The sequence below is a fragment of the Netta rufina genome (assembly GCF_964035555.1).
Source record: "Netta rufina genome assembly, chromosome: 1".
Taxonomy (NCBI): Eukaryota; Metazoa; Chordata; class Aves; order Anseriformes; family Anatidae; genus Netta; species Netta rufina.
In genome coordinates, this window is record NC_140123.1 from 54850919 (window position 1) to 54867485 (window position 16567).

Genomic DNA, 16567 nt, shown 5'->3' on the forward strand with positions numbered 1-16567 from the left:
AAAGAAATAAAACCCTGTACTTACATACTCCAGGCCTATCCTCCTTGCCAAAGTAATGCTTTGTTAATTACATGGAGTCCTCTACTCTTACTTGTGCGGGTCATTAATTGCTGTAAACGGGTGAGGGATTCAATCCTGCTCTTACTGATTTTATAAAACAAAAATTATTCAATTGCTGCTCATTTTCTCTGAAGTCTCCCGGAGCTTATTTTCTCTGCTTACAGTGGAGATTGCTTGCTGATTTTGCTGCATGCCCCTGAGCATCTATCCTACGGGCTCATGCTGTTAAGTGGCAGCTTGTAGGGAAATGGCAGCTAGCGTCACCTGCTAAATAGCAATGGGATATTTTGCACCTACGTCTCAGCAGGGTGCAAAAACAATAGAATAATTTTAACCAATTAGAGTGAGTTGAATTATTTTTGTGCTAATTGAAGATGGGGATAATCAAAATGCAGCTTAGTTTCGGTGGCATCTTTTTCCCCTTGGGTTTATAATGGAGTAATAAAATAGAGCTCTTGGATTTAAGGGATAATTAAAGAGTCCTCATTACATCACCGGTCAGAAAATTTATCATTTGCAGCCATTGCTTGAATTATATGCAGGATCTGGGTTATGTTAGAGGCTGATAACTGAAGCTTCACAGAAGATTAAAAAATATTTGGTTTACCTGCAGAAAATGTAATCATAATAATATTTTTTTTCAGGCAATTATATGAAATATTATTTGTGTTAATTAGGAACTTTTCAGAGGACAAGTCTTGTTCCTGTTTTAACAGCCTGGTAGGTTGGCTGTTACAGGAAGCCAGCAAATTCTAGCTTCTCAGGGTAAGAGGCAGAAGTTTAGTATGTGTGTCCTCCACCTATGCTCCCTGAAGCACAAGGGGTTTTTCCTATGCCCATGTGACTTTGGGATGAGGTTAGCAGGTTCTCTGACAAGGTGATTTATCAACTGGTTTCCTCCTGTTGTAGGTTTGAACGGGAGCTACTCCAAATCTGAGGCCAGAACAATAGCTGTGGAGGAAATTAGTCATGGAAGGATCTGAGGAGGAAGAGGCATGTTTTTATCAGCAATGGAAGAACTTCCCAATACCCAGTGGTCCCAGTAAAGATAATTTAGGTAGTACTGAACAGCGGTTTACACCTTTGCATTGTTTCCAGCTGGATACTGAAGACTTACAGGAACAATGTTTTCTTTCTTCTTAACTAGATAATTTGCTAAAAGTGTTGGAAGGTTGTGTTCTGATGTGTATTGAGGATACTGCGTACATTTTTGGATGGGTTTAGATAGCTAAATATATGGCATCTAAAATGACACAGGACAATTTTATATCTGAGATACCTGCATAGGGCTGGCAGATACAACCCAGGCCACACCAATGGCTCGATCTTTCAGCAGTTGCCACTGGAGCCCAACGGGAACTCCCTAGGAAGTCTAAGAAGGCACTTGATATCAGAGTTTGGGTGACTACAATTTTGATGTTGCTGTTTTAATGCTTCTGTGATTTGGTGTTTTGGATAACTGCAAACAGCTTTTTTAGCTGTCATGAATGTTTCTGATGAAACTTTTGTGTAATTCTGCATTCTAAGAGCTAGTTAATGAAGGTCATTAGACAGTTTATTTTACCTGATTTATTATTTTGCCAGTGTGTATTTCCTAGCTTATACAGACAAAGCCAGCAAAAAATTGGCTGTTTTACCAATCTTCCCTCTCCTAAAATCCTCCCCTGAAAACCAAAGAGAAAATCAGAAAGAAGAACCTAGTCTGACTCCTCTTAGGTTAATTTGGTGTCAGTCCATTGTTCAGAGGAAGAAAGCATGAGGGTGTTCAAGGACTGATGTTCAGTCAGGGAAAAAAAAAAAAAACATGCTGGAACATATTCAGCATAGCTTAGAGAACAGGCTTATGTAGCTTATATAGCAACATAACTGGAACATGCTTATAGCAAGCTGAGGATTTACACCAAAGCTGTAACTGTGCATTGTGAAAATATACATGTACGTCGTCTTAAGCTATATGCTTATGTCTTTAGTTACTCTAACTTAAACTGAAAATGAAAAGTACTATCCAGCAATGTAACTAAAGAGACTAAATTTGTAAGTTCCTAATAAAGATTCTTCTATAGTAAGGTCTCATCTTTTATGTGTTTAACAACGGACTTAATAGAAGGGTGGCCATCTCAGGTAATCAATAGAAAGACATTTTTTAGGATATGGAAGAATCTCTTAGAATATCTACTTTGGGATAAGATGAATCACAGCCTACAAATGCCTATTTCTCTCTAGTGACTATAAGGAGAGAGGGGGAGTAGGGTGACTCATGGAGATGTGGTTGTTTATATTTGGCCACATATATTTCAAGCTAAGCACATAAGGCTACATCCAGAGGCAGCTCGGCTCTGCGGTGCACACAGGATACATGTCTCAAATGTTCAGCTATAAAACCTGGTTGGAGTGTGCTGCAGCTTCTTCTGGCTGGTGTGTTCGTTACCCGTCCCAACTGCAACCACCGTGAGAAGGAAGGGTGCATGCATACTCAGTTTGCTTCCTGATGGGGATGTGTTGTCATCCCAAAAAAGTCAGGATGCAGGCAGGGTGCGAGCCTGAACCCATGCATTTGGATCTCATGATTTAGACATGGCTTAAATTCCCTGTGCAACCAGCGGGTGGAGAGAGGAGATTTAGAAGGCCTCCAGAAGCCACCTCAGGTTTGGTAAGGTGAATCCTAACTTCTGGCTTTGAATAAGTGCTTGCTTCTGTCTTTTTGTTTCATATTTCTCTCAGCATAGATAGTGAAACTAGAACAGTCTGTTTTCTTGTCTGTGTATGATCAATTTCAAGGTTTTCTAGGTTAGGAGGAAGTTGGGATGTCTAGGTACTAGAAAGTTAAAGCATTTGAAATCCTGGACTTACAGTTCTTATAAGCATATTTAAAAAGAAACAAATCGGATCTAGCAGCATCCTTTCAGAACATCATGCCTAATTCTGGTCAGTAACTTGAATTTTGGCAGTGCTGGAGATCTTATTTTTGTAACTTAATACGATTTCTACCATCGCTTCAGCCCCATTATCTCAGAAATAGTGAGATATTTTGCAAAGACTGGCATCAGTAGCACTGTGCATGAATAGGTCTAGGTGTCTAGATTTAAACTCTTGGCAGCTGCCTTGAATGTTCTTTCTGCTGTCATTCAGACCATAGCTACTGAGGTTGAATTTTGCTGGTAGTAGCAGCTGTGGGAAGTTACTAGGGGAAGAGTCTATCACTGACACGAGGAATAGTTCTGAAGTTCTTTTCCCCATTGCTGAACTTACTGAAATGTCACTGTTGCCATAGGTCATTTATGCAGGGCTGAAAATCATCTTTCTGCTGCACTCAATATCAAGTAAGTTGCTTGGCACTTTAAATGCTAGTGATATCTATAGCCCATACTTGTGTAGCTCTGTTTAAATCAAGAAGTTTTGTTGTTTCCGGGATTAGATCTAATAGCTATCATTCAAGAGCAAAGAAGGCAAAAAGAAAAACATACGTTCTGCACATTCCAGTTTACTGCTACTTTATTACTTGCAAAATCATCCAATTTTCTCCAAAAGTTATATCTACAACCTTCAGAAAATTGTGTGCAAGAATCACCTTCAGCAGTGTTTTTACCTTGAATCATTAATTACAGGAAGCTCTCAAGCAGAGCAGATGGCATTTCTGTGTTCAGAATGTACCTTTATTTGTTTTTCTTCCCTCAGTTTGACATCTGAGTTTCTCTGTGTCTGTAAGATTTTGTCATACTGCAATTAAATATATAATAGAATGCATAAGTAGGCCTGAAAAATGAAATCCTGTCCTTTTTTTTTTTTTTTTTTTTTTTTTGTAACTAACGTAAAAGATGCATGATTGGATGGGCACATCTCAACTTCAGATCAGTCACTCTGGAACTCCTTGCTCAATGTACAGAACAGGTATTTTTAAATATATTTTTTTCCTTCAGTCTGTGAACTCATGCCTTACTTGCTGCATGCTACTCAAACACCTTTTTTTTTTTTTTTTTTTTTTCCCAGAAAGATTATGTATTTTCTCTTGAGCTTTTTGATGGGACTTAGCTGAGGGGCTGACACATCTGACCATTTATTTTCAGCACACCTTAGTGATTTGAGAGGATTCTGATAATTTGACAAGGGAGGAACTAAAATGTAATCATACATACAAGGCACTGGGTGAGAACGTAGCTGCTAATTTTGCTTACATAATTTAAGAGGATCATCATAGATTGGTTTGGGTTGGAAACGATCTTAAAGACCATCTAGTCCCAACCGCCCTACCATGGGCAGGGACGCCTCCTACCAGCCCAGGCTGCCCAAAGCCCCATCCAGCCTGGCCTTGAGCACCTCAAGGGCTGGGGCATCCACAGCTCCTCTGGGCAGCCTGTGCCAGGGCCTCACCACCCACACGGTGAAGAATTTCTTCTGAAATCTAATCTAAATCTACCTTCTTTCAGTTTAAAGCCGTTACCCCTTGACCCATCGCCAGACTTCCTGACAAAGAGTCCCTCCCCAGCTTTCCTGCAGGCCCCCTTTAGGTACCCAAGGCCACTATGAGGTCTCCCCAGAGCCCTCTCTTCTCCAGGCTGAACAACCCCAACTCCCTCAGCCTGTCTCTTGCTCAGAGCTGTTGCTCAGTGTGGGCCTGGTTTGTTCCTACAATGCACCTGGAAACTGTGGCACAGTCAACATGTGCGCTGTGGAGCAGTGCCACCGAAATAAAGCTGTGGAGGCAGTGGTGAATCCCAGTGCTTCTGGGCTTTGTGCTGGTAACTTGTCTGGATTTAGTTATTTCTTTTAAACTTTTTGAAGTAACTTGGAAGTTTCCTTCTCAGAAGCAAACTAACGAACCACTAAAGCTCTTGATGCGTGTTGCCATGTTGGTTCACTGAGAAAGGGGGACTGTGGCTGTGGGTCCTGCTGGACAGGAGAGGGCAGGGGACAGGGTGCTGGCACCAAGCTGAGGGACACGGCTGGCCTGCCTTTCCACAGCACAGGGCAAGCCCCTCTGTGGGCAAAATGGTGGTGTCTGCGCTGCACATCCTCATGCTTGGACCCTGTGTGGTGCTGTGGGGCCATCGGGCTTCATCAGTCTTTTGTCCTTCCCTTGGTAACATCTCTCAGCTCCTGGCCATGCTGGACCCAGTGGTTCCCCGTGCTGGCTGCTCTCTCCAGCTCCTCATCCAGCTGAAACACTCTCTGCTTCCTTGCTTTAACCTTTTGCTCAACCAGACCCAGGATTCCCAGATTCTGGCTCTTGCTTCTCTTCCTCCCCTTCCTCTAATTGCGACCTCTCCTCTCCTGCCCAGCTTCGTGCCATGTTTTGGTCCCCTTGACCTTTTCTCACACCCTGCTGTGGTGCTGTATGAAGAGTCTGTCTCCTGCACATCCGTGGGGCATCAGCCGAAGGGTCACGAAAGCAACAGGCGAGGTTGTCTTCCTGCTGTCACTTCCAATGTCTGGTCTTTGGCAGATGGGAGCAGCAGTTACAGGGGAAATCCTGCTAATCTCCTGTAACTTGAGCCCATTACATGCTCAGTCGCACTGTGGGGTTGGTGCCTTTCCAGCCACATTCGGAGGAGGTGGTGGATGCTTGCTGCAGAACATTTTCCGTGATTTACGTTGCAGGGCTCAAAAAGAAAAATAGGAAGGTGTATCAGCTGGATTCTGGTAGGTGCTAGAGCTTTGTCTGACACAAAGATGTTTTCATAAGCATAGCAAAAGGCATAGCCTTTAAAAATTAAAGTAAATAAATAATAAATAATAAACTGAGGGATCAGTGCTGTGCCAAATTTCAAGCCTGCCCTGTCAAGGGGGAGCGGGGGGAGCAGAGTTCCCCAGTTGAGTCGGTTGTGAGAACGGCAGAGTAACATGTTTTTGTCTAGCCTGTCTCAGAAATGGGCAAACTGCGTTTTGGCAGGCAAATAAATAAATCCTGCAGCAGATGTCCAGCATGGAAAATTTTAACACGGGCAGTTTGAGTTTGACAGAATCAGAGGAATGTGGAAAATACCAACGAGATGCGCCGGGCCACCTCGATAATAGATGGAGCAGGCCAGCCGTGTGACCCGTCTCTGGGGTTCTGAGACTCTTCAGTACCAGTTATTTAGTTTTTTGTTGTTGTTGATGTTAAAAGCAGAGAATGGAGGGGGTGATTGAGCAGAGAGGGAGGGCTGCCTTGTAGGAGCCAGCAGAAACTTGAACTTGAAGGAGGGGGAGCTGCGAAGGGATGGAGGAGAGGAGTGCGTCATGGTCAGATGGTGGGGACACCGGTGGCAGCGGGCCAGAGGGCTGGTGGTGCCAAGGAGGGGGGGGAGACCTTAATAAATCAGATGGGAGATGATGAAGCCCAAAGGAGAGTGTTTGCTTGCAGGATGGCAGGGTGATGGGTTTTGGAAAGCGTCATTTCTAATATGCAAAACAGGCGATAGGAAACAATGGGGCCTTGGGACGGAACTGCCGGTTGAATGAGGGCTTTGTTTTCCTCTTGTCTATTCACATTTTTAAAGTTTTAGTGGAATTTAAATAGATTTTACACATTTTTATGTAATGGATTGAATTGCATAAACTGCTGTCTAAAGTAGTATTGCACTGCAATCTTTATCCCCTTCTGGATAAAGATTGACTTTCTGGTTAAGCTCATTTTTGTATTTTTTCTTAATTGCAACTCTTGTTCAATAATCCTTTGCTGCCTTGCTCTCTTATTTAAAACTCCAGCAAAAATTGTGAGCAAATTGACCGACACCAGACCTTGTGTAACGAGTGTATCGATCTGCCCACGGTTTGGCTTGAAAATGGCAACTGGTTTCGTAGTCCTTACGCCTGAACCTCGATGCTAACGAAGATCAGTTGTGAGCATGTACCACAGTTTGGGGGCCGCTTACGTGTTTTTTTCTGCCAAGGGTATTAAAACGTCATCAGATGGATCATGTCTTTGTCGAGGAGCATCCCGTACCTGTGGTGCATGACAATTGGTCTCAAATGTTATGAAAGTGATGGTGTATGTGTGGCTGTTAAATGCAAACACTGCACAGTAGGGTTGTGCAGTATTAAAATGAGAACATCAAGGTCTGAATCGGAGTGCGTGTTGGCTGCACGTTAAAATAAGGGGCGGATTATTTGCCTTGAGATGCACGGCAAACCTTTACAAACAAAACAGCATTGCTGCAGTTCTACGATTTCACCAGTGCTGTTTGTGCACGCGTTTATGCCCAGCAAAAGCTCCTAAAACCCTTCTGCAAAAACATCGCCGAGCTGTCGCGGCGATGGAGGGGAAGGGAGTTGTTTGCGTTTGCCGCATGTGGGATTTCATGGAGGGGGATCGCTTTGCCTCCTCGCCAGCAAAACTCCTTTCCTGGGCGAGGGAAATTCCCGGTTCATCAGTATGGACGCATTGTTTTTACACGTTGGAAGCGCTGTGTTGCTGTGTCAATCACCCCAATACAGTCGGTGCGAGAGCGGCAGGGCTGACGATGCGGGGTGTGATTGGCTGCCATATGCTGGGAGGGCTCTGGGAGAAGGAAGGGCTGCAGTCCTTCAGCAACAGAGTTTAGGCTGTGTCTTTGCTTCATCATCTGAGGGAAAAATCCCCCGATAAGGGATAAGGCACAGGGCTTCCCGAGCACCAAAAAAAAAAAAAAAAAAAAAACAAGGAGGGGGACTGCTGATCATTTTGGGTGAAAATTATTCATCGCAATGATGGAACAGGAAAGGTGCGGCTGTTTGTTGATAGCAGAGGTTTCTGTTCCCGCTGGAAATGTGCCGAATAGACAGAGCTGAACAAGGTAGGAGGATCATTGTCTTTTATTGAATGTTTAAAGAGTTTGCTGCAGTGTGCTGCATACCGTATGTGTTGCCTGGGGGAGTCGGGGAAACAAGATTTCTCCGGTGATTACCTGCTGTCGGGGCGCAGTATGCGGATTTTATGCTAACTTGTTTTTCTAGGGGAGTTCAGTCACAACATAAGCAGCTCTTTTCAGAAATAGACCGTGAGTATATGCACATTAAAAATAACGCGAGCAAAAATAAAGAAATAGGTCAGTGTGTTTCAGAAGTACGGCATCCTAATTGGATTTTTAGCTGGGCTGCCGCCTGGCAGTGCTTCCTAGCTTTAATAAAGAGAATGAGTCAACCTGGAAATCTGTGAAGTTTCTAGCAGATATGTCTGAAGATTTACGTGAATTAGGATGGCTCTTATAAATAATTCCCTATCGGAGGCTTTAACTAAAGCCAGGACGGTCTGCCTGGGGCTTGAAGGAGCTGCACGGTGAGATTACAGTATTTTACTCCATTACAAAAGTCTAGGCATTTTAGACTGCGCAGTGATTCCTTGTGTTCCTGAAGGCAAGCTGTTAGAGTTTTTCGTATTGTAGTTCAGTCGAGCATTTCCCCTGCCATTTCCAGGTCTTTGTCTCGGCAACAAAACAGGACCTTTACGTGAAAACAAGGATAACAAGGTTAATAATACGTACTGCAATTATCTGATCCTTCTGCATTTTTAATGAGAGAACACACAGCTAGCAGAATAATTTAATGAGCAGGCTGGCTTTTGCAGCAATGATTTCACTGCTGAGACGCATCAACTTTCTTGCCGAGGAGGAGCCTCAGGAAGCAATGGAGAAGATTTATGTTAAGTGCTCTGGAGAGAAGGAAAAGGATTATTTAAACAGAAGACTGTAAAATTTTGGAGGGATAGAATTATTATTCATTATTATTACTTGTTAGGTGTTGGAAGCAAACTTTGCCACTGTATTGCTGGAAGGGTCTGAGGACATTGCCTCATCCTGTGACGTGCTAAAGCCTCTTCAACTTTCTCAGGCTGCCATATGCGCTGATGGTGCTCAGTACCAGTCAGGATCCCACCTAATTAGCTACCCAAATTACCATGCTGTCTTCAGCTGCATTGATAGTGATATCATCATAATACATAACAAAGTTTAAAAAATAAAATAAAAACTTCTTCATGAAGATTAACAGTTGGTGAAGCCATAATACCCTTGAACACTATGTATAAATATTTGTATTCAGATAAGATGTGGGTGGAAAAAAAATCAAGTGTGTGAGCTAAGGAGGACTGAAGATCAATGTCTCCAAGAAGGAATAAGGTAAACGAACCTTTTACTGACTAGAAGACTTTAAATGGTGTTAAAGAAAAAAGAAACCTTTCAATTTAAGCCAATTTAAAAGGGTTTCATTAAATAGGTCCTGCTAGACCAAGCGTCCCCCTTGTCCCACCCCATTCATCCCTCACCTTTTCAGGGAGAGGTACAGGACATGGGCTCAAAACTTCTGATGTCATCACCCAGCTCCTCACAGCTGACTTTTTTCTGCGGAGGTTGATTCAAATTCCTCGTTACCTGGCTACGTGCTCGCTGAAGACCTGGAGCTGGGATGTTGACACATCTTCAGTTTATGAATCAGTAATTTACAAACACCGAGCTCTTCGAAGTTATAGCAACCTCATGTGTCTTCTGAGGATTTCAAGCTGCTAACAAGAGAAACATATGTCAGGATGTAGAACATTATTATTAATGGAGTATGAGTATGTACATTTTGCTGTTGCTGTTCAAATGTAGTGTTTGTGTGCAAAGTATGCTAAGCATGTGCAGCAAAGATTGATAATTAGAAGTCAATCTTATTCATGTTATGAAGTGTGAGGTTTTTTTTTTTTACTTTTGCAAATAAAACTATTTTCATGCACAGCTTTTACACAGAAAAATTTTCAGCCTCGTTTTTCAAGACTGGCTTTTTCAGATGATTTAAGTGGCTGGTTGTTTTTTTTTATCTTTGAGATGGCACTATAGAGAATTATCATTCTTATGTCTAACTGCCCAAGTGAAAACTTGCATTCCTCACTCGATCATATAGCTTGTAACAGCAGACCAGGTGGAATACACAATCAGTCAACAAAGGGATTTAAAGAAAAATCTTGCCTGCTCAAGGTACGCTTTTTTATGGTGGGTTTTCATCTTGGAGGGCAGAGATAGTAACAAATACTCTGAATTATCTTTTTATGTAACTAGTTGGTAATAAAATTATTTTGGGCCAGATTCTGGTACCTCTTTTCATTTAATAATATCTTTCCTGCTCAATTTCTCTATGGACTCTATCACAGCTATTTGTACAGTAATATCTTACTGTGTTCAGTCTGTCTTTTTTTCAGGGAATAAATTACTCCGTATTGAATTAGTTTCTTCGTTTTCCTAAGGTAGTATTTACTAGTGAGTTACTAGTCCTGAAGTATAGTGTTGCGACTACAGATTGTTTATAAAGGAAGATCAAGTTCTTCATTTGTAAGCATGTATTTTACAAAACTCTAAAATAACCATATGCTAAAAATATATATATTTTTTCTTGAGTAAGAGAAGTAGCTACTAATATTATATAGGATTTCAGGCACTCAGGTCTGGTAAGTCATCTCAGCTGTGGATGAATGTTCTTCTCTGTTGCTCGCAAGTATGTCAGGAATAAGCTGCACTGTGTTTATTTGTAAAAAGCTCTGTAAAATGTTCACTTTTTATAGTATTGAGAGATGAGAAAAAGACTTAGTGTTCAAATGAAATTCCTCATTAGTAATTACACATATGGTTTGATTTCTTAAATCGTTAGTGAGACACATTGCTAAGGTTTAAATTTCAAATAACAGCTATTGATGATATCTTGCTCTCCAGAGTTACTGGAAATTTCTTTGACTTTAAGGAGTCTTTTTATCTTTCAGAGAAGAAATGCTTTTTTTTTAAGCTCAATGACTTTCTACTTTCTTTGTGAGTAAAAACACATAGCTCTTTACAAAAGAGAATATAATCTCTTGCAAGAATTTATTGGTATGTTTGCTTTTTAAAACCATTTTCCAGCCTTTGGTTGTGAAGCTAATTTGATATGTTGTGTTTAGCATAATGCGTTATGGTTAACTAGTGTGAACTAGTGCTATGTAACTTGTCTGTAAAGGCTGAAATTATAGCCTGAGGAAATTAAAACTCATTTTAAGAGGGTGTCAGTGGTGAAAACTAGTTCAAATCATGGTAGTATTATCTGTTTGACTAATTAAACTAATCTTCTTATAGAAGATTCTTATATTCTTATAGATTATGCAGTGACAGTTGTTGGTTATTGATGTGTGGAGCCCAAAGTCTCCTTTTAAAAACAAACTTTTCAGCTCTGTTTGGGGCAGAAGACGCTTGAGGAGAAAGAAATGACGCATCATCTTCCTAAAATTTGCCAATGTCTTAATCTCCCTGTGTATGTGTGTGTATCTATATCTATTATAAGGTATATAAAATTATTAGTTCAGTATTTTGGGCACACTAAAAAAGGAAAGTTTGGGACTGTGAAAATTTAAGAGTGTACCCACCAGGAGATTAAATGTGAAATTCATTGTAACCAGTGCAAAGAAATACAAAGTACGCAGAGAGCTTTTTGTGCTAGTGCTCGTTTCTAACACTGTTGAGAGATGCCAGTGTTCAGCTGGCTGCTGTTACGGAACACCTGTAGGATTCCTGGAGGTGTAAGTCTGGCAAAGGGTCTGGTGGGCTTGTGATATCGTCAACATGACAATTTAGAGCTCAGCTGTACTTCTGGTAAATGAAGGAGACACACACGCTTTTTTTCCTTTCCTCCTATTTTTATATGTAGATGTATGCAAACAAACGTGTAATACACATAAAATTATCATCTTCCATTGTTGTGATTTTTGAAACACAAAGAAATACATAATGAGACAGGAGGGTTTTACTGGTGTGGTTCTTGGATGAAGAAATCAATCAAGTAGGAACAGATGGCTTATATCAGAGTCTATTACTCTTTTATCTAGGTTAGATCAATAATTTTTAGACATTTCTGAGTGGATGATGCATGCCATTTGAAGAATGTCTGGGTAGTGCACATTTTTGAACTTGTAAGCAGAGACATGAGCGGTAGCAAGGTTCATATGGTGGTAAAATCTTTCCTCCTGCAGAGAGTACAGCACTTTGAACAATAGGGAGAATTAGAGAATACAGGTAAGGAAAAATACGGACATGTTTTCCCTCTAGAGTTTTATGTAAGGAAGCTTGGACTTTGAAGTGCCTATTATTTTTTTTCCTCTTTCTGAGGATTCTGAAGGCAAATTTTCAATGCTTTTTGGGTGTGATCACTTTTAAGAGATAGGCCTAGGAAATATTCTTTTCACCTCCATCTAAGATTCTCTCCTATCCAGGCTGAATTATTATTATTTTTTTTTCAGAAACTGAGGATTTTTATCCGTTTTCAATCTTCAGGTGTGTATACCAAAAGGCTTGAAATCTCACCCCCCCACACCCACTTCCTGAATCTGTAGTGATTTTTTATTTTACGGCAAGTATTTTATAAGCATTTATTTTTGGGTAGTGTCTGGAACTTAGTCTAAAACTAACCTTAAATTGGAAAGAGACAAGATAAGATTTCCACTTACTTTCAAGAGCTTGGAATATGATTTTCAATAAATGAATTGAAGTGTGTTGGTTTTCTGCTTTTAACGCATTCAGCTGGCAGCAATCAGTCGGAGACTCTGCTTGACGTTGAGGTGGGGGAAGTGACTGCCCTGTAGAATATCAAAGACTAGTTTTAGTCCATTTTTTGTTTCCTTATTCATTCTCCCTTTTTAGGTGTTTTTTTTTTTGGTGCCGTTATCATACATAAATATTTCACTCCTACAACTGTGCTGGTTTGTAAACAGACACCTATGGCTATCCTTCCTTTCCCACATCGGTAGCTGGCACATGTGTATGTGGGTGCCCAGTTAATGATTTAGGACTTCAGCAGAGCCTTGCGTTTTATTTATTTAAAAGGTTGCCATTACAATTATGGGATTTCCCTGGCAGCTGCATTCACTGGTAGCACATTTTCCCTGCCTCTTGTTGCTCTGCAAAGAGCAATATTGATTTTCCTACCTCACCTTCCTCCACCCACAGCCCAAAAGGAGGGTCCGGGGCCCCAAGGCAGGAGGTCCCCAAGCTGGTGAAGGTGGGCTGCTGGCCAGACACCATCGCAAAGCGGGGACGAAGAAATGCTCTCTGCGGCCCGAGGAGCGAGGCGGGGAGCTGCAAGGCGAACAGGAGCTCGGCGGTGACGGTGGTTTTGAGCAGACCTTTCTCTGTCGCGAGGTTTCTGTGCCAGAGGACACTTGTGTGTGGGCCGCTTGTGCTACCGCTTGCAGTGCTGCAGTCCTTATTGAGATGCTAAACATGCGCTGGCAGCACGGTGCGCCGCTGTCCTGGAGCGGTAGAACATGCATTTAAAAACTTTTTTTTTTTTTTTTTTTGCTTCACGGGCATTTTTTCAGGTCCCTTGTGTATTTCAGTTCCCCTCTGCTAATCCTGGGGCATGCTTCCAGTCTGGATTGCTTTATTTCTATAATTTTGAAGGATAAGGAAATGCCAAAAAAAAAAAAAAAAAATTTCTTTGCCACAGTGAGCAAGGCATGAAAGCCTTTGAAAGTAGCTACACTGAAGTGTTTAGAAAGGCAGCATTTTTTCTTTTTACCTTGTTGTGTTTTTTGTTTTTTTTTTTAAAGACCTCATTTAATGCTCAGGACTTTGTGCGGTGAGGCCACTTTCAAAGGTTTTGCAATCCACAGCCGCAGCTCTTTGAAGTGGAAACACCGGCAGGGGACACGCCAGCAGCTTAATCCTCAGTATAAAACGTCCGAAGTGGTAAAAAGCCCCAGCATCCATCTCATGGGGGGAAGCTTCGGAGTGATACCTGGAATTAAATCCATCTCACAGACCTGGACTTCACCCATGGAGCTGGAAGTGGTTGGACTCTTGTAGACCATGAGGCGTTTGAGGCATCCAGCCCCCATTCTCTCTCTCCCATTGTTTTTCCACTCTCTCTCTGTCCTCCCTTCTCTCCCCAGTCTCTTGAGGAGCAAGGCCCAACAGCTGAAGGGTGAAGGAGCGTGGCCTGAGAACAAATGCCCACTTCTGCCCGTTTTTTACCTTCCCAAGCTGCTAGATGCTTCCTATGCAGAGCAGAGCACGTGGCCCACGCTGCCATTCTCTGTGGAGATTTTTCTGCGAAGGATGGTCTGTAGCTTTGTGGTACCTCCAGGAGGTAAAGCCGTGCCTTTATGCTCCGAATCATTCTTTGGAGGTACCCACCTCTCCATTGGCACCGAGGGTGATTAAGGATATTGTGTTTTTCAGTGAGCGGTGCCGCGTTTATGTGCCTGAAGATAGGTGGCATGAGTCCACGGTCTCTGAAATCTGTGTTTGAAATAAGAGATGAGAGTGTTGACTTTCTCATGGGAGGGCTCAAGGATCAGCATGTCCCCACAGGTCTGTTGCCAGCCCTAGTTGCAGAACTAGGCTGCTTGTAAGGAGTTGCAGTCCCAAAGCAGAGAAGGCAAAGGGGTGAGCTGAGGACAGGAATGTGTACCTTGACAGGCATGTGACTTCAGCTTTTAGTCACCAAGGGTTAGAGACTTTCTGAGGAGAAGTTTCCATCTGAGCCATTGTATTTAGTAGCCTCTTCATAATGCTGACGGTGCTATTGCTCTTGTCCCTCTCTTTCCCATCTCAGTTGTGGGCTCCCTCATCTCAGAGGGGTGACAATATCTTTCCTCTGTAGTAGTGTCTTGTTTGAACTTGATGTTATATGTATGTTATTTATTACTTTTATTGTTGTTTTTCCCCTCATCCACATTATTTTGTCTGTTTTTATGTTAAATTCTTATGTCATTTTGTCATCCAGTGTACTCATTATCATGAGATCCTTTCGTAACTCCTCACAGTTAGCTCCAGGAATGATTTCACAGTATATAATGTTAACAGCAAACTCTCTTTCAACGTTTATGTATATATTGCACAGCAGAGGAGGACAACTGTTAGTAAACTCCTTCATTGCAAAAATCGTAGCAGATAAGTAAAAGTGTGCTATTTAGCCATGTGAACTTGCTGAGTTTGGAGGCCTTTCATAGAGTTTATTGACCCAGAACTTCTGCTGACTTCAGTCTTCATGCCGTCTGCAAGTACTTTGCATTTTTAGCTACCTCTTTTAATTAAATTTTGTTTGACATCCATAACATTCATCAAAACATAACATCATCATAACATAATGTCATGAGAATTAGGTCCCACAAAAATCATCAGGTTACAAAGATGACAGATTCATTCGCTTTCATTTTGCTTAATTCCGAGCTTTTTAGGATTTGTGTTTCTTTAAGTCTTACCCACAGCTGTCAGATTTGTACTTTTTATTAAAAACAGTTCTTGTAAACATGTTTGTAGGTGATAAGGCTTTATGAAACGCACTTGATGTTTTTAAGGCTTCCAGTAAAATGGGTGAGAGTTAGCTGTGCTGCAGTAGAATAGCACAGTAGATCCTTGAACTTGAGGATTCCTGTGAGGGGAATCAATATAAGTTATTTTCTTAAAGATAAATGAAATTAAAGCTGCCTAAGTAGCAATGGTCTGCTTTGGTGAAGATAGGTAGCTGTATCTCAGTCCTCTTGGCCTTCGGACACCAAAAAGCTAACATACTTTTCACTAGAGGGAAAGGTAAATCTGATGGTTTTCATCTTTAGAGTAATTCATCTGGAGGTAAAAATGATTGCCTGAAAGTTGAAACTTCAGAAAGAGCAGACAAGTTTCTGCTCTTCTGATTCAAAAATACTAAACATTTATATTTGTGTGCCTTTAATTGTCTTCAGTGCTTCACTTATGAAATTTAGATTGTTCAGATTTTTCATAGAGACCTTTCTCATCAAGTGAGTATGTAGCAATAATAAAGCCAGAGAAGGGAAGAAAGAAAAAAAAAGGCCTTAAAATTGTGGATTTCAATCTAACATTACAAAATTATAATTAAAAAAAAAAATAACTGAAGATATATATTAAGTGGGCTTTGTTTCTAAAAAAAAAAAAAAAAAAAAAAAAAATCCAACTACATGAAACTATAATATCATTATACCTTTAGTCTCTCCCTTTTCTGACTTCTCAGAGTACAATAGTGCTTATTTTTTTGGTAGTGGACGGGCAATTCTGTTCAGTTCCTGTGAAGTGGTTCCATGGTTACTGCTATTTCAGATGACGGACAGGGGGATAAACCTGGAGAAGGACATTTCAAATAGTTTTTCAGGATTTCTAAAGTCTATGTGTTGTAATAGAGTAGCTATCTCTGTAAAATCCAGATATTGGTAATGTATACTTTGCAGCACACAAAGTTGCACAGGATTACTTGAGGGCATACTTTTGACTGAGAGGGAGCTGGTTGACTTGTGTTGTTTTTTTTTTTTTTTCCCCAGTCTGGTTTGATTTTATGTCCTACTTGCTATGTCCTGGAAATGATGTATGAAATGAGAAGAACTCCTATCAAGTGTCACAGGCCTGTGTGTGTATACAGGCTGGAGGTTAGAAGAGATAAAATCTCTTATTTACAAGCTAAGAAAACATTGCATAAAAATAAAGCGCATTCAAGAGAGAAATCTGTTAAGTCATTTTTGCAAAGTTGTTTTCTGAGATAGAAATGTGTAAGCATAATCACAGCAGTCCATTTTTTATGTTTATAAATGGACAGCGTTTTACCTCTG

The 16567-nt window shown here is 41.2% G+C and overlaps 1 protein-coding gene across 5 annotated transcripts in view; it reads left to right on the forward strand.

Moving 5' to 3' along the window:
- MBNL2 (muscleblind like splicing regulator 2) overlaps positions 1-16567 on the forward strand; it is a 108645-nt gene that overhangs the window by 8798 nt on the left and 83280 nt on the right. The window contains exon 1 of one of the 5 annotated variants that reach the window (XM_084282595.1): positions 7607-7811. The exons of the other annotated variants lie outside the window; for them this stretch is intronic. The gene's annotated coding sequence lies outside the window, so the exon portion shown is untranslated. Of the gene's footprint in view, positions 1-7606; positions 7812-16567 lie in introns of those variants that run through there. 5 annotated transcript variants of the gene reach the window in all.